General features: G+C 63.7%; 2 protein-coding genes and 1 long non-coding RNA gene across 13 annotated transcripts in view; 2 read left to right on the forward strand and 1 right to left on the reverse strand.

Moving 5' to 3' along the window:
* The window catches only part of PRDM16 (PR/SET domain 16), a 292,797-nt gene that overhangs the window by 182,583 nt on the left and 84,732 nt on the right, over nucleotides 1-25,482 (forward strand). The window lies entirely within an intron of this gene.
* Nucleotides 1-25,482, forward strand: part of ARHGEF16 (Rho guanine nucleotide exchange factor 16) — a 203,003-nt gene that overhangs the window by 55,989 nt on the left and 121,532 nt on the right. The gene's annotated exons all lie outside the window — the stretch shown is intronic.
* Nucleotides 9,231-24,898, reverse strand: LOC309842829. Of its 4 annotated transcripts, XR_014299789.1 has the most exons (5): nucleotides 24,236-24,898; nucleotides 23,911-24,084; nucleotides 15,293-15,570; nucleotides 14,660-14,816; nucleotides 9,231-14,528 (listed from the first exon to the last, which is right to left on the reverse strand). It is a non-coding gene; the product is annotated as an uncharacterized lncRNA (long non-coding RNA). The 4 variants fall into 4 exon arrangements; XR_014299790.1 differs by having other exon boundaries at nucleotides 23,911-24,884; XR_014299791.1 differs by lacking the exons at nucleotides 23,911-24,084; nucleotides 24,236-24,898 and adding an exon at nucleotides 20,966-23,593.

Here is a 25,482-nt window from a genome sequence, read left to right on the forward strand (position 1 = left end):
ATGGAGAAGAGGAGCCAGGCTCTCACGTCAAACGGAGCCGCACGCGGTGGACCCCTGCCCTCGTGCCGGGCTCTGGGGAACGGCAGGGATCTGAAGGGAGTCAGAGAAAGGTCCCCCAGGGCAGGAAGGAGGCAGGAGAAGGGGGCCCAGGCGCCCAGAGGAGGCAGGGAACGCAGCGGCCGACACTGGGCGGGTTTCCGCAGCCTCCCCGAGAGGGCCCCCCGAGTCCCCCGCGGGAGGGAGGCCCCAGGAGCCGGAAGACAGGGGCAGAGCCGGTAGAGAAGCCCCTGAGAGCCAGACCTGGGGCCGGACGGGCGTAGAGTGGCTGACTCTGTCGTCCCTGAAGTGGGTTCCAATCAGGTGTTGCTCAGACCCTGAGTGCCGGAGCCAGGTCCTGCCGCAGACCCTGGCGCCCCAGTCCCGCCTCTCTGAGGGCACAGCCAGGATGAAGGACGCGGCCCAGAGCCACTCTGGCTGCTGCGGGAGCCACAAGCTGACGTGACTCTGGAGACGTGAGTCCGGAGACGAGGTCAGGACGCGAGAGGCACCAGAGGCTTCCTTTCCCGAAGTCTCATTCTCTTAGATCGTGGGTCTCTGCTTCCAGGAGTGCCCTGAGGGTCCCCAAGGGTGTGAGTGACGGTGGCCACGGCCTGGACCCTTCCTGTCTGGTGTCGAGAGGCGGCCGGAAGCCCTGTGCCGAGGGCCCTCTGGGTGAGATCAGCCCACGGGGCTTCTCGTGTTTTTATGATCCTGCTGTCCCGTCGGTGGAGGTCTGGGGCCCCTGCCTGGAAGCCGGGGTTCCAGCCCCGGAGGAGGGCAGCGTCGTGCTGCTCGGGTTACTTTTGGGCAAAGGGTCATTCTTTCCAGTTGGACGTCTGCTTTGCTACGGGCCTTTCCTTTGGCTTCAGGGTGTGTGTCCCCAGCAGCGCTCCCTGACCACCACGACAAGCCACGTGTGTCCGTGGCCAGTCCAGCCAGGGCTGCGTGCCGTCCTTCCGACCGTCCTGCTCTGGAGCCCGCCTCCGCCGAGCCGTGGCCTCTGCCACTGGGAGATGCCGGAGTGTCTGCTCCAGATTCCACGTCTCTCGTCTTCTCCGTTTTGGGGACGTGTTCGGTCGTCTTCAGCCTCGCCTGACGCCCAGGTGTCCGGAATGGTCATGGTTGGGGTGCGTGGATCGTGGCACACAATCTTGGGAACCCACGTCCAGTCTGGCCCTGCCCAGGTCTGTGTGCCGTCTAGCCCGTCCTCCAGTTTCTTTTCTGGTTAATATTGGTTTTCATCTTCCGCCGTCCCTCCACAGACGTGTGTGACACGTGTTTGTCTCCATCGAGCGAGCGATGAGCACGTGTGAGCAGACACCTCTGTCTACCCAGACGGCCGTCTTCCCCAGAGCCGCTTCATGTGCCGGCTGTTGGCTTTCCGTGCTCATCACGCACACCCGCCGCGGCCTCTGGACCTCCGAAGCTCCCCCGAGCAAGCGTCTCAGGGACGAAATAGCTGCCCATGAAGGCACCCACGGGAAAGGAGCCCGTGCTTTTGCAGACGGAGGCCCCTGTGTCAGACACAGAGGGACGTCGGGTCTCCGTCACGTGACGAGTGTTTTCTAAGTCCCAGCCACAGACCGCGACCAAGGCTCCCAGGACCTGAAGCTGGTCAGGACGGGCACGCTTGCCGATCCGCCGGGACGCACAGGCGGTCAGGCCAGAGAACAAGTTTTGCTCTTTGCCTGGTGGGTTATTATTTTGCTGAGCCGAGCCACGGACCCAAGGGGGCCTGGCATCCAGAGTGCTCCCCGACCTCTGTGCTCGTGCCCGAGCCACACTCCGTTCCCAGGGCTGCCTTCTTAGCCAGCCTCCTGAGCATCCTTGAGACCTTGTCCCGGAACCGTTCCCAGATCAGTCACAGCGCCCGGCACCCTCAGAGCCTCAGGGCTGGCCAGCAGGCACTGAGCCACCCACCCCTTGCCCGCGCTTAGCTCGGGCCCGATTTGGAGACCCCCTAAGCTAAATGAGAACCCGGGTCCTTCCCCTTTATCTACAGACACAGGACCTGTCCTCTGTGTGGAAGTTAAGCTCTATCAAGTTCGCGGGACCTGAACTTTGCACACTGTTCCTACGATGCGGAAGGCAAGGTCCCTGCCAGGCTCCGATCACACTTTTATCAGCCTGCCAGGACGCAGCCCTGTTTCGCTCGTGCTTCTGCCTACAGCCGTGCTCGTGGGCACGGCTGGTTCACGCGCGTCGAGCTCCCGGACAGCAGCGCCGCGAGTCACGGCTGCACAAAGCACCTCCCAGAGCCACGCCGCAGCTTCTTGTGCTTCGGACGCTGCACAGCCCTTCAGCCATTTCAGATAATGAAATCACACAGACACACACACACACACACACACAAAAATGCAAAATACGAGCATTAGGTGTCCGGCAAAAAGGATGCTTGACGGCGGCCTGGGCTGCGGCGAGGAGAGGGTGTGGCCCCGCCAGCCTCCACGGGCAGCATGCGCGTCCACGAGCCGCGGCAGAGGCACAGCCGCTGGTCTGGGGATCACAAACACGTCGGAGCAAGTAGGTGAGCTCACAAGTATGGGATCTGCAGACGAGGGTCCGCGGCGTCGAACACGGCAGAACGTGCCTCAGCTGTGGAGACACAACTCGTGCCCCGTCCGTGGGACCCCCGCAGAGGGGCGGTCTGGGGGTTTCTGTATGTTCCCACGGTGCTGGAGCCATCACCGTTCCCTGGTCTCAGAGCTTCTCCTCACCCCAGAGAGGAAGCCCTCGGCTGTCCCCGCCCGGCCCCCAGAAACCACGAACCCGCTCTCTGTGTCCGTGGATTGGCTGTTGTGGACGCTCCTACCCACAGGACCGTGGACATGTGTCCTTTCGCACGCGGCTCTCTCCGCTGAGCGTGACATGCCCGAGGCCCCCCAGGCTGTGGAGCACGTCGCTGCCCTGCTCCTCGTTCGGACCAGATAGCGGTCCACTGTGGGGGGGGGACACGCAGAATGTCCCCACAGTTGGGCTACTATGAATGTGCTGCCATGAAGGTTCGTGTCCACGTCTTTGCGTGGGTGTGTGTCCACGTCTCCTGGGCACGGGCTGAGGAGGGGGCTTGCCGGGTTGTACGACGAGTCCGTCCGCCGCTTCCTGCCCCCGCAGCGTCCTAGAGTCTGACCCCCACATCCTTCCCCACGCTCGGCACCGTCGGTCTTGTCCGATGGCGGCATCCGGGCCGCTGTGACGTGCCTCCCCTGTGCATGTCGGTTTTGTAGAGGAAGCTCCAGGGAGCCCAAGAGCCGGGGGCAGGGAGGCCGGAGTTGGGGCAGGGAGGCCGGAGTCCAGCCACGGGTTTACAGGGGGCTAGTCCCGTCTGGGAACAGTGCCGTCTCTGAAACAGGAGGGAGAAAAGAAGCCATTTTCTGGGGAACTTTCTCTTGACAGGTCTTAGTCCCCTGAAACCAGATTTGTAGCCCAAGACAAATGCCCGCCCCACAGTGTGCAACAAAGACAGTCTGTACTCCGGCCTCAGCTCTGCAGAGCCGCTGGCCTCGACCGGCCCTCGGAGCGGGCACAGGATGGGGCCCGTTACGTGCGGCAGCTCCAGGGGGGGGGATGGGCCGTGTGCTGTCACGATGGCAGGAACAGACGGGGACCTGGGGAGCCGTCGGAAGGCACCCCACTCACGCTCGCTGCCCCCTCCGACCTCCAGGTGTCCTACTACCTGAGGCAGTAGGGTGGCCCAGAGTGCAGGGTCACCTCCCAGGTCCCTTGTCCCCAGCCGCGGCACCACGGCCGCTGTCGGGGAACCTAGGAGACCACGCAGGCCTCATGGCCTGGCCGGCACAGGGCAGGCCCACCTCTGTCCTCCGCTCCCCCAGATGGATGGTGTGGACGAAGGGCTGTCCACCCCCGTGTCTCCGAGAGGCCCTGTGGACAGAAAGAGCGCGACTCAGGACGGCCGCCTGCCTTCAAGCCGCAGACCCGTATTATGGTGGTTTTGGGCGAGAACTTTTCCACTCACGCTCACAAAGGATGAACTCCGCACGGGGTTGCCACGGACGCTCCGAGGGAGGGAGACCTGGGCCGAGGGGCAGAGGGGCTGCTGACCCGTGTGCATCGCTCAGGGCACGGGTCGTGTGCTGGGTGGTGAGGAGGCAGCCGGGGGACCGGGATTCGAGCCTCCAGTGGCGCGGGCTCTCGGAGCGGTCCTGCCGGCTGTCCACACTGCTCCGGCTGCCGACTGTCCTTCAACACCGGCCGGATCCGCCCGCCAACCCACCCGCCGGGCCACCCAGCCCCAGAGTGGGTAGAACTGGATTCTCCTTCTCTTCTGTCTCTTTGCGTCCCTACTCGTGCCCTGTCCGTGTCGCTCACGATTTTGGCTGAAGTTCATTGGTCGGTACAACCCGTCGGTGTGGCTGACTGTCACGGCCGCAACGCGGCGAGACCGCGGGTCCGAGAGCCACGTCAGGGAGATGGCGCCGCCCCAGGGTTCGTAAGGAGGTGCAGAGTGGGCGGGGTCCTTGGGCCTGTCCTCGTGGCTCCCGTAGGCATCGTGGTTCCCGCTACACGTGCCTCATCGAGGCAGAGACCCGCAGGGAAGGCCAGGGACCGGGGCCCGCGCTTCCGAGACCGTAGTGATCTTCCCTAGAAGAGGGCCGAGCGGTTGCCAGGGTCATTTCCTCGCTGCCTTGGAGAACCTCGTGGTCAGAACAAGGCGGGCACGGAGGGTTCTGGAAGGCCCAACTTCCTTCACCCCCAGTTGTAGCGGCGTGGCGACGAGCGAGGGCCGTGCGGACAGACATCGCTCCGAGAGTTTGCCGCACTGGTCTCTTGTGCTCACAGGGGCCGATGTATGGGAGAAGTTGTAAGTATTCCACAGGAAAATATGAATGCTAAAAAGTGTGCTTTTAAGGTGCCTTGTGAGATGTGATTCACACCCAGACAACTCACCCAATCGACACGCACACTCTGCCTCTGCTGTCGCCGTCTCTCGGCTGCGGACAACGGTTTCTGTGCGCCGGTCTTCTCCAAGGACAGGGTCACCGGCGACGGCCTCCCTGGGCAGGGAGCTCAGCCCTGCGGGGCTTCCGCACCGTCCCCAGCCTCTCTCAGGGCTCCGACCTCCCCTACCTGAGCCCCACTCACCTGGGGTCCTGGAGCCACATCGAGTGTCGCGTGTGCCTTCCCACTGAGTGATGGGCAGACCACACGCCACGGTGAGCGGCCTGGGCTGGGGTGGCCAACCGTCCTGGTTCGCCCGCGACTATCCCAGTTTCAGCACTGAAAGCCCACGTCCCAGGACACCTCTCGGGCTCCCGCAAACCAGGATGGGTAGGATTTATAGACCAGACTCTGACCATGGCTGGGGGGTGCCCTGCTCCCCCCACACCCAGGAGATCAGCAACTGGGAAGACAAGTGCGTGTTGCGATGGGGAGCAGTTTGCCCCCCGGCCCGTTCAGCTGGGGAGGGACTCGGCGTGTTGTACTCATCACCGCGGCCGCTTGGCTTTGGGACCTGTGTCCCTGTGCCTGGGTTCCTTGCAGAGCAGGGCACCTGTAACCCCAAAGCCCCAGTTCAGATGCTGCTTTCCAAATCTCCTGCTGCTCTGGGAAGGAACTGAACTCGGGCCCAGATGCTGCCCAGTGAGGGGTCACCGCAGAGCGGGGGTCCAGCCAGACCACAGGCACATGCTGTGCCTTTGTCACCTCCTGGCTGGGTAGCCCTGGTAGGTGACACCACATCTCCGTGCCTCAGTTTCCCCTGTCGGAGATGGCGCTGGCAGCGTCCGGGGGACATGCTGCTGGGACACGTACGTTACTGATGAGGGTGGCAGTGGGGTCCAAAAACGGGCTGGTCCCTGGCAAAGCAGAACGATCTCGAGGGCTTTGGCTGTCCCTGGCTCCTGCCTGAGAAACACCAAACGCGCTTCCCCAAACCGGTCTGTGCCGTCTCCTGGGATCTCTCCTCGGCACGGGGGGAACCCGCACACCCCAGGCTTCGGCGCTGCTTCCCTCCCTCTCTCTCCCCCTCCCCAGTACCTGGTTCCCATTCCGGAGGGCCTTCCAGCTCCCCTTTCGGTGGCCCCCAGGCCCGGCTTCCTCTGTCCGCGGCGCCTGTGCCCTCTGCGTCCTCAGAACAATGATGGCAGGAGGGTCACTGCGGATCATTCACGGCAACTTGGGTGTGTCGTTGCGCTCAGGGCTCTCGATCCGAGCCTGGCACGTCCCCAGAACTGGGGTGCAGGGGGGTCCGGGCCCCGAGTACTCAGTGTAGGGAGCACTTACCTGACTTCGTAGACCCCCCCCCAGCTCCGCAGTCTTCGGCAACGTTCTGGGCCTCTCTGTGCTGCGTTTCTTATCTGCGAAATATCGCAGCAAATAACAGCGATGGGAGTAAAAAGGACGATGGCTGTAGCCGGCCTGGGGCAGCGGCTCAGGGGTGCAGGCCGAGGCTGTGTGACAACGATCACGCCTCTTCCCGTAGCCCTCCCGAGCCGGCGCGCCTGGGGCATGCCTGGGGCATGTTTGCTGCGACGCTGGAGGCTGAGGCCATCCTGGGCTGGAGCAGGAGAGCCTTCCGGAAGCCCACGCTTCTCCTTGGTGACCCCGGCTCTCAGGGACAGGGTGGGCAGAGGGCCTGGGGGGAACAAAGGGTGGAGGTCGGAGCAAAGCTGCGGGGGCCACATTCAGACCCCAGACCCGAGGAAAGCCCAAGACCACCCTTGCCCCGCTGGCCCCGGGGTCCTGGCAGGGGTTGGAGCAAGTCCGGCCCCCAGAGAGAGGGGCCCCGGGCCTGACCCCCGCCCCCGCCGGTGTGCTCACACGTATGTGCGTCCCGTGGATGGCACTTGGCGTTAATCGCCGTCCGCGTGGAAAGTGCATTTTAAACACAGAGCCGGGATCCGGGCATATTGACACGGCCACGTGGGGAGCCCAGACACGCAGGCTCTGCCCTGGCCTGGGCCCAGGACAGGTCACCCCCACCCCCGGGATGACTCATTGCCCCTCGGTGAACGTGGGCGATCCAGACACGTCCCGAGGCTCATAGAGGAGACGCAGGCAGCGCTCCTCAGGGGTGAGCCCAAGCCCGCCGTGAGCGAGAGCCCGCTCTTCCCTCGGCCCCCAGCTTCAGTGTCCCCTGCCCCTGAGCCCAAGAAGACCCTAGGCCCCTGCCACGGCCGCTCACCCTCTCCCCTGCTAAGTAGGGCACATCAGCCTGTTGGGGCGTCAGGCCCAGCCTGCGCGCCCCCAGCTCTGCCCCTTTCTGGCTTCCTGCCCCAGGAAGGCCTCGGCCCGGGGTAAAGTCAGGCTCTCCAGAGTCAGAGCCGTGAACCAGCTGGGCCCTTCCCCATCCCACGGCTGCCCCACGCCCCCAGGCTCAGCCAGCAAGTCCTCATCCCCTGAGGGGACCCGGTTGTGGGGCCCTAGGCCCAGGCTCCCCCCGACGGCTGCCCTTCTCTGCCACACTCCTGCCTGTTCGTTATTTCGGTGACTCTCTGGTGACCTCAGGTGACATCGCCCCAGGGAGGACTATCCCTGTGCGTGTGTGTGTGTGTGTGTGCGTGTGCCCGCGTACACACGCGTGTGCGAGCCCCGGCATGACTTGTCCTTGGTGGCAGGTACCGACGGTCCTGGCCTGGGCCTGGGTCGGGACCGCCCAGCTCGGGCTCCCGTAGTGTGTGGGCGACGGCAGCGAGGCGGGGAGAGGGTTAACTGGCTCAGGCGGGCGCGGGGTCCCTTCCCGCTAATGGAAAGCAGACCCTCCCGCAGCAATTCCTACAGTGTTAACCGCTGCTCCCAGGCCGCATCTTTGTTCTCAGTCCCAGAAAGGGGGCTCGGTGCGTCTGCGCTTGCTGCGTTGCTTTCTTTTGCTTTTGGAAACAAACAGGAGAAGCCAAGTCCAGAGAAAGGGAGAGAGAGAGATTCTTTATTTCTTCCCCAAATCGCCTAGAAACCTGCCCTGCACGGTGCGTGCCTCCCTCCGTCCTGTGCCCACCAGCCGGAGGCAAATCCTGGCTCCAGGGAACCGTCCTGGTCAGACAGGTCCGGGCCCGGCAGGCAGGTCTCGGAGAGGTCGGAGATGCAGGGCACTAAAAAGAAGACACTGTCCAAGGTCGCGGTGCCCAGGGACCAGGCCGAACACAGCACAGATGTGTCTTCATGGAAGCCTCCCGCGATGGTCCAGCTGAGGGGAAACAGAGGCACAGAGAGGTCTGGAAGCTCTCCCAGGTGGCCCAGCCAGGAAGGGCAGGAGAAGGAGGCCCGGTCTTCCTGGCCCCAAAGAGAGCCCCTTGTCTCTCATCCCAAGAGAACGAGCCGGGGCCACCCCACCTCCTGCCCAGGAAGCCTAGAGTCACCATCTTCCTAACAAGCCACTACAGTCAGAGCGCCCACACACCCCGTCGCCCCCTTGCCCCGGGGTCCTGAGGGACTGCCAAGCCAGCATGGTCTGCTCAGTCCCGCCGGAAGTCCCAGTGCCCAGGCCTGGCGGGCTGACGGCAGGTTCAAACCCCCGCTTGCCTGTCCCTGGAGGGACAGACACCCCAGGCTCGGACCCGGACTTTCTGTCTCCCACCTCACCCCCATGTGAGTCAGCCTGGCAGTCAGGACTCTTGGTGCTGGGGGATCAGAAGGGGCACTGCAGGGAAAGGCCAGGACTCAGCCTGGCCGGCCACGTCAGGCCCTCGCAGGCAGTGGCGATGCCCTGTGTCCCCTCCCCCCCACCGGGTTCTTCTCTGCGATGACCAGGCTCCCCCTGCACCGGCACCTAGGGTGGCTGCAGGGTCCCAGTGAGTGAGCTGAGCCCCAGAGTCCACACTCTGGCCACGCTGGGAGCAGGTGAGCCACTGACGAGGCCGTGAGATGCTCGGCAGCACTGGCCCTGGGGTGTGGGGTCGTAGGACCCTGTGAGGCAGGAGGCCGCCCCCAACCCTCTGCCTCGGCTGGTCCTGGAGGCTGGCCACCCGCCCTTGCCCACTGGGTCCCAACAACCCCCACCCCGAGCTGTGTCTGACGTCCGCATCTCTCCCTCGGTGGAAGGCATCCTGAGCCCATCCAGGAGCCCGAGGCCAGCAGGTTCCCCCCAACGGATAAGCTCAGTGAGGGCCCTTCAGAGAGAGACCGTCCGTCCTCGCCGCGAAGCCCGCCGACGGCCGCCCTGCTCTGCTCCGAAGGCTGGAATTTCAACCCCACACAAATATTCCAGGGCTTTTCAAACGGGTTCCAAAGAGACATTTATGTTGGCTGAGGCAGTGTTTTCCTTTTATTGCTGTTATGAGATTCAACATTTTTCCAGAAATAACTTCTGAAAAGTGTGCCTGGATTTTGAACACGTGTGATCCTGACATGCAGGGAGAGAGGCTTTCAAGTCACACACACACAGCCGTGTACACTCACACACACGCCGCGTGTGGCTCGGGCGGACACCGTGGAAAGTGCAGCGTGCGCGTGTGCACAGAAGGACTCTTGGAGGGCTGAGCGGCCCCGCGGAAGGAGCCGTGTTCCCCCACGGCGGCCCAGGACCGAGCCGGGGCCGCGTTCCACATGGAGTCTCCCAAGCCAGCGGGGGGACCTGGGGCACCCCGTCCTGCCGTGGTCAGTGCCCTCCCCACGCGGTGACGCTGAAGGGGATGGGGTTTCCGTGGCCTCATCCGCGGCCTCCTGCCCACGAGGGGTTGCACAGTGAGGCCAGAGCAGTCCTCGGAAAGGAATGTCCCCTGCGCTGTTCCTGGGACACTCACCACTCCGCTCTGCCCTGGGGACCCCTGAAGCCGGACCCACGCTGGCCTTCAGGATTAGTCAGCCCCGAAGCTGTGAGTCAGAAAGGGAGAGCACAGCAGCCAGCCACCACCAACGGATTTACCAGAAGCCTTAGAGAGGAAGGAGCTCCGTGCTTGCAAACCTGGCCACCGCTCCAGGAGGTCAAGGTCAGCCCAAGAAAATGCTCGCGGCCCTGCCCACCAGTGTCCGGAGCACAGAAACCAAGCGGAAAGATGAATCAAACGTGGACAGAAACTTTTTCCCCGAAGGAGAAGGAGCGGGCTGGTGCGGCCGCTAAGGCTCCCACCCTGGGCGCCCCCCGGGATGGCAGGGCTTCCCGGGGCCCGGGCCCTGCCACGGGCTGACCCCAGCAAACCTTGGGCTCCCCGCTGCCCCGGCCTGGGATCTGTGAATGTGTGAAGGTATTAGCTGCCAGCTGGGACTGGAGCGCAGCCTGGGGCCTCGCTCTCCAGCAGGAAAGCTTGTAACGCCGCGAGGCTGGACCCGGCCCAGCCTCCAGAAACAGGAAGAATTAACAGGAGTAAATGTGAGCACTGTTAGCGCTCCCGGCTGCGATTTATTGCCGTCCGGCGAGACGCGGCCGGGGTGCGGGTTTCGTCCATTTGAATATAAAATGTAATTAATGAGTCATCGAGTGTGGGGCACCGGGAAACGGGTCCACCTACTTGGTTTTCGGAGGCGTGGACCCGGCTCCCGGGAACACTCCCTCCTCCCCGCAGGGGATGGGCGTCGAGAGACAGACCAGCCACCTCACCGTCCCTCAAATCTAGGAAAGGAAAGCCTGAGTCTTGGGGTGGCCCGGGAAGCTTTGGGCGCGGGGGTCCTCAGGAGGGTGACAGGACACTTTACGCAGTGGGAGAGGAAGATGTTTGGGAGGCAGGCACCGTGGGCCGAGGCCACCGAGAGTGTGAGTTCAGCCACTCAGCACCACTCCTCCTGGCGCTTCTCGACTCTGTCATGGCCAAGACTGTTTTTAAATTGGCCTTGGAGAGGGGGGGGGGGCGGTGCGGGGCGGGAGCGTGTCTGTCTCCGGAGGCTGAGCCCATGACCCAGAGCCCGCCGGTCACAGAGCCACAAGGACAAGGACCTCCAACATCTGAGCCCCCACCTGGCGAAGCCCCCGACCTCCTTGTGTCCACACAGCGCTGGAGCCGACGTCACCTGCCGGCTCTTCTCTCTCTCTGTGGATGGAGGACGGTTGGGGTTTTGTGTTGTTCCCCCTAATCGCCGTGGCCCCCGGGCCGTTTGTTCTCAGAAGACTCGACCCTCCTCCTCCTCTCCTGGGCTTTGATCTTCTGGTTCGGGTTCAGCTGCTTCGTTTTCTGCACTTACCAGCCTGGAGGGAGGGTGTCCCTGACCCACGGCCACGGTCTGGCAGACAGATGGGACAGGAAGCGGGGAGTTTCTTTCAGGCTGCGCCCCTATTCATCTTGGATCGATTACAACAGTAGCAGCTCCAAATGTCTTCATAGCCCATTTATGATAAAGCGATGGTAACATCACACGAGAAGAGGAACGTGCAGATTAGTGACATCCGGGCAGCGACGGATTGACTGAGCTCCTGAGCCTGCCCTGAGCGGCCCCTCCCTCCCCGCTCTGGGGAAAGCCCCTGGGGGGCTGGCGGGAACCCCAACAGGGCCTGGGAGATGCTCGCTCTAGCCCTCTCCCTCCCTCCCTCCCTCCCTCCCCCCCCCCTGCATTCTTTGGCTTTCCAAGTTTCTGCGAGTCTGCAGGGCAATGGCGCAGCCGCCCAGATAAATCAAGCTGCCGTGGTTACTTTGCAGAAGGCTGGGGATTTATATTTGAGTTTCAGGAAGAGGGGCAAATCCATCACCCTGGAACGCATCTATAGATTTTAAAGTTTGTTTGAGTTATTATGGGGGGGTGGGCTGGTGCCTGGTGGAAGGGGGTTTGGAATAAAACCAAGAGGACTGGCCAAGGAGGCGCGTCTAGCTGAAGGACATGGGCACATCTAGGAGCCATCAATAAGAAGCATTAAGACCTGCGGCTTTTTCTTTGTTCTTTTTAAGAGGAAACACTTAACAATTTGTTGTTCTTTGTTGTACTTTTTTAATGAGCCAAGAGAACATTGCCCTGTCTCCGCACAGCCCAGAGAGGAGGGGTCACAGGCTTTGTCTTTTATATTTTTCATCTTTTTCATTTACATGAAAACTGACAAGAACCCCCCCCATGAAGGAAAGCCGATCTGCCTGGGCCGGTTTCAAAGGCTTCCAATTTAGAGCATCCCCAGCGACTTCATTTCTAATCATGTTTTTACTTTCCTGGTCGACCAATTGGAGACCCCCCCGGGTCACTCTGGTTTCTATTGATTAGAGCATGGCTCCGAGGTGAGGGCCCGCGGCGACGGGGGGCAGAGAGGATGCTGCAAGCGGCGGTGGCCCGGCCTGGAGAAGGTATCTGAGGGCTGGAATGACATCTCAGGGGACGGTATCAGGCTTCCAAATTCCTTTCATCCATCAGATGAGAGAACAAGCCACGGCTTTCAGCCGGACAGGGGCCGGGGCTTTCTGCCGGAGCGAATGGGTCCGGGCCACACAGATAAAGAGCTTCTCCTGTTCCTTCTAAACCGTTTCAGGCAGGGTCGTCTGTCACTGACGGAGGCTGAGTGGGGGCGGGGAGGGACCTTTCAGCTCTGATTAGAGGAGCAAGTTCAGGGCCATGGGGAAGCTATCGAAAGTCTTTCCAGCCCTCTTCACAGCTTTACGGGGGGCGTTTGCCCCACGCCACGGGGGAGGGGGCCGCCGGGCTTGCGTTCCGGAGGAAACCGTCCTTTTCCAAGACACGCAGGTCAGGTCCATCCGGAAAGAGCTCCCAGGGAAAGGTTTCCCAGGTCCCAGCGTCCAGCTTCCAGGAAGAATGGGTGCCCGATACACAACCACAGTGTCCACCAAACATGGGGAGGAAACCAGAAAGGTGAGGGGCGGGGAAGAGAAAAGGAGTGAATAGCGCAGGGCTGGAAGCAGGGATGCAGTGTGGCGGAGAGGAGGGGTGCGGTGCGGCAGGATGCAGGGGTACAGTACGGCGGGACGCGGGGGGCAGTGAGGCAGGACTCAGGGGTGCCATGCGGTGTGATGCAGGGGAGCTGTGTGGTGGGATGCAGGGGTGCAGTGTGGCGAGACGCAGGGGGTGTAGTGCAGCCGGATGCAGAGGTGCAGTGAGGTGGGAAGCAGGGATGCTGTGTGGGGGGACACAGAGTGGCCAGGTGCAGGGGTGCAGTTCGGCGGGACGCGGGGATGTTTGCCGCCGTGGCTCTGCTCCTCTGACAGCATCCCTGGGGACGCCGCTGGCACTTGCGGGGGAGCAACAAGTGATGAGCTGAGGAGGACGTTCCGGGCCGGCCCTGACCCTGCCGAGGATCCTCACCGATGGGGTGGGGCAGGGGACAGCCAGGTGCGCCGTCTCTCTGGGCGCCGGTCTCTTGCCGCGGGCTCCGCCACTAAGCTGGGTGCAGGCCCTCCGGGCCAGGGTCCTCAGGTGAAGGCACAGACCACAGGCGTCTCCAGGGAGGGTGTCGGGGGCTCCCGCAGCCTCTCACTTCTGCCCAGATCCGACTTCTCCGTCAGGAACCAGCTTCCCCCTGCACAGCCGCCCCAGGGGCGGGTCCCCCGGGCCTCCCGGCTCCTCACCGGGCCTGGCCTCCGGGCCGGCGGCTCAGGGACGCTCTCGGAGGGCAGGCCTGGCGGGGCCAGCGTCACGGGCGCCCAGCCTGCCACGCAGCCCGGCCTCCTCACCCCAGCACCACCGGTCCGCGAGGGACGCTCGCTCCTGATAGGATTATTTCCTTTTAATAAAGACCAAAAAAGTTTCCAAAGGCAAAATGACAGGCTGGTTAACTTTATATCCCAACCCCAAAAAGATACATTTTCCTCTTTGTAATGCACTAGTTAGTGGTTACTGGCACGTTACATTAACTAATTTGAGATCGAATTATCAAATTTGCTCATTGCTGCTAGCGCTAATTTGAAACCTTACAATAAAGAAGGGTTTGAGAAGCACATGAAAGGCGCCACCCACGGCGGCCCCAGCCCGGCCCCGAGCGCCACAGCGAGACTCGCAAAGGGTTCGGGGTAATTGCAGTCATGAACCGAAGTTGATTGAAGAAAATTATACCCCGGTTTTTTACTGCAAGTTTTTTTTGTGTGGCTTTTCTTCAATTATGCGGTGAAATTCAATTACAAGGGAAGACACGTATAGGACTTTTAATAACTGTATGGAGAGCATCTCGCGAGCTCCCTTCTGCTCCCTCTCGTCAGGTTGCGAACCTACCGCTTTCTCAGACTTGTTCCGGGTCTCGAGGCGGCGGGGTGTTGTGCGAGCTTGTGCGTGGTTTTGGAGAAAATTATCTCCTTCAGATTTTTTTCATCGTCACGGTTTCCTCTTTCTTCGTGCCGGGCTGCTGCTGCTGCTTCTCCAACGTCCACCCGACAGTGTGGGAGAGGAAGCCTCGGCCCGTCGCGCGCACACACGCGCACACACACTCACACACACGCTCCCGCGTCCACACGCACTCCCAGGTAGATCACTTCCTTCCCAACCTGGGGTTCTTCGCTCCGTCCTTGCCAGCAATCCCACGTGGCCTGGGACGTCCTTGTAGGGTGGGGAATCCCCAAAACCACATTTCCAAAGCGCCAGTACCCAGAGCAGATGGGTAAGCTCTGCGTACCGTCCGGACGCTGAAAGCACGCCGGGGAGCGATAGAGGGTGTCTTTCCTGCCTGCTCCTTGAAAGATCTGTGATAATAAAAAGTAATCGAAACGCCGAGGGGTTTGTGCCTGCGGCCAGCACGCTGCCCACCCCCCTGGAAAAACACAGCTGGGGATGAGAAAGGACAGCCTCTGAGCTCCATAATTAATTCACTCACATTTTAAAATTCATGCACAATTTTAAGGCCCCGAGTGGCTGCTAACGTGGCGTCGCGTCCGCCGTGACACGCAGCAATCCCGGCCCAGGCGTGCCCCGCTTCCGCCGTCTGCGGGAGAAGCTGGGAGGACGTTCCTCCAGGAGCGCTTCTGCAGGATCTGCGAACGAGGGTGTGTGGTCAGGGGCCCGGCAGCTCCAAAGGCCGCCTCCCTGTCCCCCCTGCAGCCCAGCAGGGGTAGAGGAACAAGGAGGTCCCCTGGGAGGAGGTCGTGGACACGTGGCTCTGCATGGGGTCCTCCTGCTCCCTCTGAAGGTCAAAGGCGAGATTAGAAGCTGGCAATAAGACTCGATATTTGAAGGGTGAGTCAAAACCAGCCAGTTTTCTTCTGACGTGCTTGGGAGAGAGACAGACAGACAGAGGGGGCAGGAGCAGTGGGGGGGGGGGTAGAGACGGAGGAGAAGCAGGCTCCCCGCTGAGCCAGGAGCCCAGTGTGGACAGACCCTTCACCAACCGAGCCGCCCCGGAGCCCAGTGCTTGGACACTTATTCCAAAGAGTCCTGCCTTCTCTGGCTCCGGAGCCTTGGCCTTGGGGACAGGGGGGAACAGTGGGGAATGATGTGGGCAGTGGCTCACCTCCTGCTCCAGCAGAGCCGAGGCACAAGTCCGAGCCCATCGACGCAGGTGCAGAGAGCGTGGGAGCCAGACAGACGGGGAGAGAAGCCTCCCAGTGTGGGCGTCTTGCTGGCCGGTCCCCGGCTCCAGGAATAGAGTGGGCGGCGGGTGGGGGGATGGCTGAGCACCCGTCTGACGTCCCCAGGAGCCGTTGTCCGCGTGCAGGCCTGCGCTCGTCCCGTGGCTTTCAGACGACCCTCCCCAGAGCGCTGGCCTCTTCCGCCCGCACTGGAGGGAAGCTGAGACAGGTGCCGCAGGGGTCAGACAAGCGGGGCTTCCCCCCTCTGGGAGGCACAGCTGAGTGACTCAGGGCCGCCACCGTCCTACTCAGCGCGACCCTGCCTACACATGGCAGGGGGCCAGGAAGGGGGAGAGTAGAGGCTGCCCGTTCGGGGAAGGTGCTCAGGACTCACACGCGCAGTGGCCAGGTACGGTCTCAGCAGAGACCTGCTTCCTCTTTCCTGCAGGCTGAGCTGCGCGGGTGTGCGCCGCGCCCTCTACGGTCGGTAGGCGGTACTGCGGGGCCGTGGTGGGAGGCTCCGGCACACAGAATTTAAGGAAACACGTAAATCCGGCCAAGACAGGAGAGTAAATTGCTGTGTGTTAAGGACCTGATCCTACAGGTCCCCGGGAATTTGAATGCGGGGCGGTGCCCTGAGTGTGCCCGCGTGTCTGTGAGCGTCCCTCGTGTGCCCTTGTCTGAGAATCTGTGCGGGGCGGCCTGGAGAGGCTGAGGCAGGGCTGCCCACAGGGCGCCTGACAGGAGGTGCGGGGTAGGGCCCCGGGGCTGACGGCGCACCTGCGAGGAAAGGGCGGCCCGGGCCATCGTTATCACCAGGCCAGGGCGCAAAGTCTGCCTCTGTCCACCTTGACCGCGAGCAGGCAGGCAGGTTCGATAACGCGGACGTGCCTTCCTAAAGCAGCACCTCGTGCGGAAGCCACCTTCCCAGCACCGCACAAAGGTCCTCCCGAGATGAGACGAAGTTCTTTGATCGCCATCCATCCCTCTACAGGCTTCTCCCCCAGCCCAGGTGACTCAGAGACCCGCCCTCCACACCCCGCCACCGCCGTGACAGCAAGAGCTTCCGAGCTACACCTGCTCCGCCGGGTCCAGTCGGGCCCTCGAGGAGCCGGGGGAGGCCAGGCCCAGGGCGGGGGTGTGCGGGGGGCACCGTCGAGAGGGGACATTGCCCGCACGTCTCCCCGTCAGCTTCGTCTGCGACCACAGCTAGGAAGCACGGCCCCAGTCCCCAGACACACTTTGTCACAGTCTCAGAGGGACAGAGGCCGGATGCGGGGGTCTGTCACACAGCACGGTGGGGGTGGCCCCAGACCGTGTGTACAACCCCACGGGCTCTTCACCAAGGGACCAGAATGCAGGGAGGCCAGAAGCGGGACGGGCGTGAGGCTGGAGGCGTGTGGGAGCGCCGCATCCCTCCATGAAGCTGGAGCGGGGCCAACCGGAGTGGGGGGCCCTCCGAGGGTGCACACGCGTGTGCCGCATGTGGCAGGGCGTGTGTGTGTGCGTGCGGGTGAGTGCTTGTCTGTGAAGACCGGGTGCTCACCAGGCTGCCCCTGGGGCCCAGAGAGAGAGGAAGTGGAGGCCTGGGATCAGCCATCGACGACGGACTCAAGTTGCCTCCTTCTCTTCCCCTCAAGAGCCTGTAAAGCTCCCGCTCCTTGTAAAAGCAGAATTTAAAAACAGTCGAGACTCCTGGCCAAGCCCAGCCCCTGCGGCCTGTGGACAGGGCAGTGAGCTCTCGCTGGCCGGTCCTGGCCCTGGACGCACTCTGAGGCCAGCGGTTGGGGCGTCCTGCTGGTCTGTGAGCCCCTCTGTCCTCCGAGACCCGGGGCGGCCAGACGTCTCAGGCAGGCCATGCACGCAGGAACCCCCACCCTTGAGGTCCTAGCCTCTCCCCAGACGCCGCCCAGGACCCGGCAGAGCAACCTGTCCCCCGGAACCCGGCCTCTTTCACCCCGTGCACACAGACCTTCTTCCACACAGACCTCGCTGCTGGGGACCCGCCATCCCTGCCGATCCCGGGACAGAAATGAAAGAAAATTCCGCCTTATTTCTGAGAGTCGGGGCTTACGGTGCTCTGGACTTCTGGCGTGTGGCTCACTTTGGTGGCACTCCCGCGGCTCAGACTCTGCCGAGATGGGGCTCCGCTTCCAGGCTGTCGGGTGTCCGGGCCCCTGGGTGCCAAGAGCAAGGTGCTGGCCGGTGTGGGCAGGGGGCGGGGGGCTGTGGGGCAGCATTCCAGGCAGCCACTGGCTCCCAGGAAATGCCCCCCGACTGGGTTCTGGGTCCCGTACGGCCGTGGGGAGCAGCGGGGTGGAGCTGGCCCACAGGCCTGGGGCAACCCAGCATCCCACAGGGAGTGGTCCGGGGATGTCGGTGGGCCTCCTGCTGGTGCACACTGTGTGCGTTGGGTGCAGAAATGAGGTGCTGCTGTCACCTTCTTGGTCTGGGATCCCTGGGCCAGGGGTCTCTCTTGGCACTTAGCACCCAGGAGCCCTGGGGAGCCCCGGCACAAGCACCCTGTTCCTTCATGGTGTCGGTTGGGGCCACCGTGAGCCCGAAAGTGACAAGATACCCGCCACCCCCAAGGGATCTTTGTGAATCGGCCGCCGGGGCTCAGGACAGGTCGGAAGGAAGGTAGAAGGCTCAGGCTGCAGCGGGCAGGGTCTGAGTCTGACCTTCGTGCCCCTGCACAGCCCGAGCCCATATCCCGCTCTGCAGGCTGACGGGCCGTCTCTGGCTCACCGACATGGGAGAACATCTCCTTCCTGCTCTCAGGAGGGGCTTCTGCCCTGGGACCCCCGGGGGGCAGTTCGTGAGGACCAGGGGGCACCCCACCAGCCCCAGCCAGGGAATGCCTGCCCCGACCCAGGGGCTGGGGACCAACGGTGCAGAACCAGGGAGAGCCCCTTGGAGGGCGTGCAGGGGCCCCGGGGCGCAGGCTTCCCAGCAGGTCTGACGGCCCTTCGTCCGGGGCAGTAAAGCTGGGAGACCCCATCCTGAACCTCGTCAGCAAAGAGCACGTTTTCCCTGAGTATTTGCAGCTTCTGGCAAGGCAGGTACAACGCGACAGCTTAGGTAATGACGTCAAGAGGCCTTTCCAGCTTCAAGAGCTGCGGACGGACCCAGCTCAGCGTGTGCAGAACCTCCCTGTGGCTCTGGGGCCGCAGGCAGGCCGGGAAGCCGGGACAGCGTCCTGGGAAAGGGGGCGAGGGGGCGCTCACGCTCTGCCTAGTCTCGGGATGGAAGGGAGGCCTAGGCTGAAGAAGGACTCTGGCCTGGGAGCCCCGGGGGGCAGGCCTCGCAGGCAGGGGGGCTGGCCGCGCCTGGACACTCACCTTCCGGCCAGAGAAACAGCCTGGAGCTGGCTTGGCGCAGCCTGGACAGAGCACCGTGTCTCTGGCGACCTGTCCCCCCTCCCCGGCCACGCCATGGTTGCAGGGGGGTGGGGTGGTCCAGGGCAGGAGTCTCCCAGCCGGGTGGGGGGCACTGGGTGCTCCAGGGAAGGGGCTTTGCGGGGCGGGCCCCTCCGGACCCGCCGCACTCCTCCCCGGAGCTCGTCCTGGCTGTCCTGGGCGCTGCCCTTCCCTGTTCTGTCGGAAGCCCCCAGCAGCCTCCAGGCAGCCTCGCCATGCAGGCCCCACGCTGCTGCCGGGCTGGGGGCCATTCTAAGACACAGATGCGACAGACCCCTTCACTCCTCCCTTCCCTGAGGAACGGCTCCACGGTCCTCATCCCCTGGGCTGGGAGCCGGACAGCCTGGGCCCTAGGCCCGGGGCCCGCACCAGGGGAGTGCCACTGGCTCTGTGGAAGGACGCCCCCAGGGTCTGGGCGCAGTCCCCAGCTACCGGGGAGGGGTCCACGTCTCACTCTGGGGGGGCCACACACAGAGGGAGCCACAGCCCCTCGGACGGGGCGCCCCACCAGCCCACCCCTTCTGGGGCCCTGCTCTCTGTGTTCTGACTTCAGGAAAACGCTTTCTTAAGGTGGTTACCCCAAACCCCCAGACCCTCTCTGAGGGACACAGAGAGTAGCTCCCAGGAGCGCTCTGGCTGCCTGCAAGGCGCAAAGCCCAAAGCCCCCCGTGGGGTGACCAGCCCCACAGAGCAGAGCGAGGGGGCTCTCAGCGCGACGTCAGGCGCCCCCCTCCCCAGGGAGACATAGTGTCAGGGCGGGCACTGTCCTGGTGGTCAGCACTCCTTTGGGAACCCAAAGCAGTGGACGTCCCCATGGGGTAGGGATTCCCCTCGGCTGACGTGCGTGTAGGACACACAGCGGGGCAGTCCCTTCTGTGACCCTGACCACTGGCCTCGGGGACTTTCCCGCAGGGGCACCTGAGCCTGGGACAGCACTCTGGGACGGGCTTAGCGTCCCAGGGCCGCTGTAACGACGCACAGGGAGGCCTAGACCAGAGCTCTTGTCTCCTCTCGGGGCTGCAGTCGGAAAGCTGAAATCAAGGTGTCACGGGGCCGGTTCCTTCTGGGGACCCTGAGGGGACTCTGTCCTGGTGTGGACCCCACACTCCGACCTCTGCCTCTGGGGTCACATGGCTTCTCCCCATGTGTCTACAAAGACCCTTCTTCCAAAGAAGGAGAGTCCCGAGGTTCTGGGAGGACGTACACCTTAGGGGAGCCCTGCTAAACCCACTGTAGGGACCATGGAGCCGTCTAAAAGGGGTTGGAGGCCAGTCAGGCAAGGGCCATGGCCCAGGTGATGACTTCCCTCCCACGCTGAGCCTCACCCCTGCATGTGTTTGCAGCTCCCGCCAAGGGCTAATCCTAAGAGCAGAAGGAAGGGGCCCTGCCCTGCATGGGAGCCAGAGCCCAGGGTGCAGGATGGGGCCGGGACGCGGCCATCTGTCCCCACCGGCGCCGACTCGCAGAAGCTCTCAGGCTCCTGGCCCTCTGGCTCTGTGCCGCCACAAGCGGCCCCAGCCCTGACAGGAGAGGAGGCCACAGCGGGGCTGGGGCCGGGGCTGGGGCACAGGAGAGGGTCTCCTGCGCCCTCGCTGGCACCGAGTCTCCCTGTCTGAGAGAGACAAGAGCTCTCAGAGCCTCCAGGCCACCACGGACCACCACAGACCACCCTCCTGGGACAAAAGGGCCGCGCACACCGTGGGTGGGCCAGGGACCCCGAAGTCTCTGGGGCCAGCAGGAAGACCCCATCCTGAAGGCGGACAGGCAGGTGCCGACCCTTTAAATCTAATATTCAGTGGTTCAAATCTTTTGTTTCAACACCCCCCTTCTTTTCCTGAATTGTCCCTCAGCATCGAGTCCCCTCAGAGCCCCCAGCCGCACCCTCGTGAGAACTCCAGCGTCCCTCCCCCGCCAGACTCCGCACTTGAGATGCCTGCTTCAGGGGGAAGCAGCACCTCGGGCCGCCACAGGGGTGGGTTCTGAGGCGCTGGGTCCACCTGCGGGACCACAGCTCAGCCCACGGCCTCCGGCTGGGACCCCTCTGCCACCCGCCTGTCTCCCCATCTCCACAGACACGGGCCCCCGGTCCCCTCACCCCACCCTCCCCGATGACACACCCGGAGGCTCTCTCGATACCCCCGTCCGCACAGTCGGGACCAGCAAACACGGCGGGGCCGGGGCCAGAATTCTGCTTACCCCGGCAGTAAGTCGTGTGGCCCGACGCTGCTCTGGCTACTGGGATAACCGGCCTCCGCCGGCCGGGGCCTTCCCGCCGCTCACAGCCACTTCTTGCGGCGTCGGAGGCGACGAGCTGGACCTCCCTTGGGAGGCCGTGTCACGGTGGCAGGGGGACACGCAAAGGGCCGGGGGTGGCACCACAGTCCCCCGACGTACCCTCCCCGGACATCCGGTTCACTTGTCCAGGAGGGAGGGACAGCAGGAGGGTCGGGGAAGCCTCACGTCGGGGGGGAGGTGTCTCAGAGCTTCAGAGGTGAAGCTCACTTCCCTGCTGGGTGGCCACTCCCAACATGGGGCCCGGACAGCGCCCTGGAGGGCCGGTGCTCTGGTGGAGCGTGGGGGGCCCCAGGCACCCAGGGTTCAGGAGCAGGGTCTCTGGGGACTGCATGGTGACCCTAGAGGGCTCTCTTGGTGCACAAGCTGTCAGACGCGGCTTTGGGTCCACATCTCTGGCCTCCAAGCACTGTGCATCTGGGCACAGAGTCCCAGAGAGCAAAGCCTCTCCTGGGCCGTGTGGTGTGCCGGCGGCGGGGCCAGGAGGGGTTCCGACTTCCAGCTGCTGTGGCTACGGGGTCCTGAGTGTTCTGTCATCAAGGTTTCCTGACCTCCGAACTGCTGCTGTTTGGGTTCAGCTCGGCCTGCTGTGGGGGCTGTCCTGGGCACGGTGGGCTGCTTGCAGCATCCGGCCTCCACTGACTAGATGATGGGGACCGCTGCCGGCATCGCGGCTGGTGGAGGGGGCACCTCCTGGCCAAGATGGCCACCCGCTGTGTCAGTCCAGCGTCCTGCGGTGGGGGCGGGTTTCTCACTCGAGGGCCACGGGGGTTCTCGCAAAGGCAGTAGGAAACGTGCAGAGACCTTCCTCGTCCAAGGGCAGTGGCTGCGCATCCTGCTTGGGGCCGACGGGACACGGTGGACCCCCATGTCACCAGGATGCTGTCCCTCCTCCGGGACAGACGGGGTCCCATGCAGACACGTTTTTGTCCTGGGAGTGAGTTCTTTGAGACCCTGGGACAACCCTCCCTCCCTCCTACAGAACCGGGCTCAGGTGTCTCGAGTGGCAAGGACTTGGGGCCACCGAGAGCTGGTGCTGCATCTCTGCAGCCGGCTAGGGTCCTGAATGCCTCAGTTTCCCTGTCATAAACAGGCAAGAAACACAGAGCCAGCTTCTCCTCCGGTGCGCGTGAAGCAGTGGAGCTCAGCATGTCCCCAGGCTGTCCCCAAAGCCATCCGACGTGTTCTGTTAAAGCCGGGCGTGGGCACAGTCTTGGGGGGAGCCAACACGGTGGGGGGAGCCCAGACTGGACGCAGGAACTGTGCCCTGAAGGGGACAGGACACACCCCCGGAGCAAGGCCTTGACCTCGGCTCTGTGAAGCTTGTAGCACACAGCTTAGGACAGTGCACACCTGTTCCTCCCACCCAGGGGCCCTATACTGGACAATGTGGCATCTCAGGGTCTGTGCTGGGGGCAGGGCTGCAGCCACCTGGACCGGGGGGCTCTAACTACCCTGTGCAAGGGGAAGTTGGGGAGGCACCCTGGGCTCAGAGCTCTAGGGTGGGCGGGGGTTGTGTTGTGAGTGTGGGTAGGGAGTGCTCTCCTCTGGTTTCTTTATCTAAAAGGTTAAGCATTGGCATGGGGCCCTTCCCACTCACCACCCCCTAGCAACCCCAGCACCCCATGGTCTGGATCTGGGCGTCCAGTTTTGCAAGAAAAGAGTTTGGGGAGCCCGGAGCTGGGACTGCGGCCGGCTCTTTGGGGCTGCTGCCAGCTCACTGGGGCCACACCTCCCCGCGGGGCCTGGCAGAGAGCAGAGCGGGGTGACCGTGGACGTTGGAGGACTTCGCGCCGCCAAGGCACTCGACTCACCATTTAGAACCTTTCTGACTGCAGCGTAAAAGCAACCCAGAGTGAGGAAGGAGCCTTAAGCCCAGCGGGAAGTGGCCCTTCTACGAGCCCCACGTGCTGGCACAGGAGGCAGAGCAGGACTCCCTGTGGCTGAGCTCCCAGGGACGCCAGCCTTCCCCTCCCAGCGGCCAAGCCCAGCGGGTCAGGAGTGGGTCGTGGGAAGAGGGGCACTTCTAGTCTAAAGGCTCCAGAAGGCACGTCCTTAAGGAGGGCCCCAGGTTCCCGCGGGTAATGCAGGCCTTGTCATTGCCTTGACCCTGAGTCCTTGCTGGCCTGCAGAGCCGGTTTGTGTGGGGCTGAGCTGAGCTCTTCCAGCTGGGAAGAGACGCACCCAGGTGCCAGCTGGGGAAAGCAGCCTGTCCCCAGGGGAGGAAGGTTTCGGACTCTCGGCCCCTTTAAGAGCTCCAGCCCGTCTTGCCGCGTCTCCGATTCCGTGACAAGTGATGACGGGGCTATCTGGAGAACAACAGCTGGAATTCTCAGCCAAGAGGGGTTAAGGACGCCTCTGAGACTTCTGGCCACCCACTTCACCTTGGACTTGTCAAGTCACACGGCACGTTTAACCCTTGCCTGGCTGGAGCTGCCCTCCGCTGCCTGACCTTGAGCCCAGGGCCCAGCTGCAGAGCTGCAGAGAACCCCTGCTCTCCTGTACTCCGCGCCAGCTGCGGCCCCTCTAGTCCCCTGCCTCCTGCCCCACCAGCCCACCCAGCCCCGGCTCCTTGCCGGCAAGCTGCGCAGCCCTTTCTGTCGGCAGCCACCCCACGGTCCCACGGGAGAAAACCAACAAGCCCAAGGAGGGGGGCGAGGCTGGTGTTTAGAGACGCTCCTGAGGAAGCCCGGACCCTGCAGGACCCCGGGATCTTCGGGCAGAAGGAGGGAGCCCGCCTTGGCTTACTCCAGCTGAAGAGGAAGCGGCTGAGCCTGCAGCCCCCTCCTCCTCCCGGGAGCCCTCAGCCCCAGGGGAGCCCCCGCTCTCCCTGCCCGAGACTTTCTCACCTGCTGCTCAGGGGCAGAAATCAGAGCCGGCCTCCTGTGCAGGCCCGGGTCAGAGGGGGCGGAGATAAGAGCCGGCCCTTTGTGCGGAGAGCTTGGCTTTCAGTGCACAGGAAGTGGGCCTGAATGCCAGAGAGCCGGGCTCAGGGGGACAGTCACACAGCAGCCGGATTCCATCTGATAAGGAAGGACACTAAAGCCACAATGACAGGCCCCTGCCCACCGCAGCCCCTTGCAGCCCCAGGGGGCTCCTGCCCGCCAGCCCGGAACGGCCACCTGCAGAGCCTTCCGTGGGGGCCGGGGGGGCCTTGGCCTCCGGGCCCCTTACCTTGCGGGCTTGGCCCTGGCCGACGGCAGCTTCTCCTGGTCCCCTACCCCTCGCACACCTGATGGGCACGTTCCTTGGAGAACGACCAGAATTCTGAGTCTGGGGGCTGCTTCCCACCTCTCCCCCCACCCCCCAGGCTTGGCAGGGCCCCTCTTTATCCCGGGGTCCCTCGATTAGGACTCATGGAGACCCCCCCACGGAGGGCGCTCAGAACACCCTCGCCGCAGGAGCGCAGGAAGGGGACGGAGGGACGGACGGAGGAGCAGATGTCCCGGACTCTGTTTCCAGGAGAAGCAGCCGCTGAGACGGTGGCAGAAACTTGGCGGGCGTGGGGGTGGGGGCAGCGCAGGGCGGGGCCTCTCTCGGCCTGTTCTTTCAAAATTAAGCCAAATCCTGGAGGAAAAACATGTTTGTCCAAAACCTCTAATTAGCAGCTGAGCAGGTTCCTGGTGCCTGGGACACCGACAGCCCCTCCAGTGGGAACAGGCGGAGGCGGCCTTCCTCTCTGTTGCCCGGCACCTGGCCGAGGCTTTGGCAAGAGGCTGCGCCGCCATCACCCCTGGGTCCCCTGTCCTGGGCTCTTGGCGGCTCTGTCCTGGGCTAACGGGCCTCGTTAGCAGGCTCCTCTCCTCGGGGAGAACGGCCGCGCGCGGTCGCCTGGACCCCCCTTCCACCCGCTCTGTGCACAGCCCGAGGGGCTCGGGGGCTGCAGCGTGGGGTCTTTTTCCACTGGACACAGATGTCCCCAAGTCTCTAAGGATGAGGGGGGGTGACCTGCGTGTCCGTGGCTCAACCACGTCCCTGAGGAGCAAAGCGCGGGGCACTTAGGGGGCTCAGTCCCTTAGACGTCGATTTCACGGCAGCTCAGGCCACGCTCTCAGGGTCTCGGGTTCGAGTCCCAGGTGCGGCTCTGCGGCCAGCAGGGAGCCTGCGCGAGGCCCTCGCCCTCCCGGCCCCTCCCTCTGCTCCCCCTGCTCTGTGCTCGCTCAGTCTCTCTCTAATAAACAAGCAGATAAGATCTTTTAAAAACTAAAGAAAGCCTGGCCCTGGGGCTGGAAGGGTAGCCCGTGGGCCAGGGACAAGGACTGGGGGACCCGAGGGCCGTGTCCCAGGCAGAGCCGCCCACTGGGGTGTGCCGGCCCGCGCTGCCCCTGTGCCACCACCGCGCGGCCTCTCCCCGTCGCCGCAGCCCATCCTGGAGCTCGGGAGGCCACGCCGGCGGCTCACGCTCGCTCCTGAGTGGGGAC

The sequence above is a fragment of the Mustela nivalis genome (assembly GCF_964662115.1).
Source record: "Mustela nivalis genome assembly, chromosome: 10".
NCBI classification, from domain to species: domain Eukaryota; kingdom Metazoa; phylum Chordata; class Mammalia; order Carnivora; family Mustelidae; genus Mustela; species Mustela nivalis.